This window comes from Hyaena hyaena, unplaced genomic scaffold (genome assembly GCF_003009895.1).
Source record: "Hyaena hyaena isolate Hyena2069 unplaced genomic scaffold, ASM300989v1 scaffold_175, whole genome shotgun sequence".
Lineage (NCBI taxonomy): Eukaryota > Metazoa > Chordata > Mammalia > Carnivora > Hyaenidae > Hyaena > Hyaena hyaena.
In genome coordinates, this window is record NW_024080808.1 from 656,448 (window position 1) to 657,500 (window position 1,053).

A 1,053-nucleotide genomic window follows, 5' to 3' on the forward strand; every position below is an offset into this window, starting at 1 on the left:
CCAACCCTTGATCCAATATGTTGTTATACTTTCGTCCTTTAAAGTTTTCAAGCACCAGGGTGCCTGGGTGGCTCAGTCAGTTGGGTGTCTGACTTTGGCTCAGGTCATGATCTCATAGTTCTTGAGTTCGAATGGGCTCTGTGCTGATACCTCAGGGCCTGGAACCTGCTTCTAATTCTGTGTGTGTCTCTTTCTCTGCTCCTCCCCTGCTTGCACTCTGTCTCTCCCTCAAAAATAAATTTAAAAATTTTTTTTAAATTGAAAAAAAGATTTTCAAGCACCATGGTCCTGCAAGAAGCAGTAAGGGCTGATAAGAAGCAGATGGTACCCTGGATTCCATTTCTGACTTCACCAGGGTCTGGCATGGGATTTGAAACAGTTTTGATCGCTGCCCTATGCCCTATTCCCTAGGATGCAGAGGTTAGTTTTCTTATTTTTCCTGCAAAATGGTGCTAGCGTCATTGTTTGTTAAACATGGGACATGTGTGCTCGCTTTGGTAGCACATCTACTAAAAAAGATTGGAATGATACAGAGAAGATTAGTGTGGCCCCTGTGTAAGGATGACATGCAAATCTGTGAAACCTTTCATAAAAAAATAAAAAGTTTTTAAATGGGACACAGGTAAGAGAGCTTTTTCATTTGGATGAGGTGCTTTCTGTGTTTGGCTTATCCTGCTTAGAGGTTTCCTTCTTCCTTACTTTATGCACATGCAGAAAGAACACATGCTCCTAGTATTGGAGGCAGGGGCTGAACTTTCTGGGTGGCAGCCCTCCTGAAATATATTCTTGCATGCAGAAATACAAAAACCCCTGTTGACCTGCTCTCTCAATGCCTTGGAATCTCTCTGGGGAATCGTGATGTGGTCACTGTTAGAGCAGAGCAACAAACAAATCTGCTGTAATCGAGGATAAGCTACATTTGGGCAGTACTGACATTTGCTCATGGAAAGGTGATTCATTTAGACAAATTGGGGCTTTAAAATTGTTTTCTTGGAGTTTAACAGATACAGAAAAGTGCATGTACTGTAAATGTATAGCTTGGCGAATTTGTAC

General features: G+C 42.0%; 1 pseudogene; it reads left to right on the plus strand.

Moving 5' to 3' along the window:
- Window positions 1-485: 485 nt before the first annotated feature.
- On the plus strand, window positions 486-609 carry LOC120237296 (annotated as a pseudogene).
- The last annotated feature ends 444 nt before the right edge of the window (window positions 610-1,053 follow it).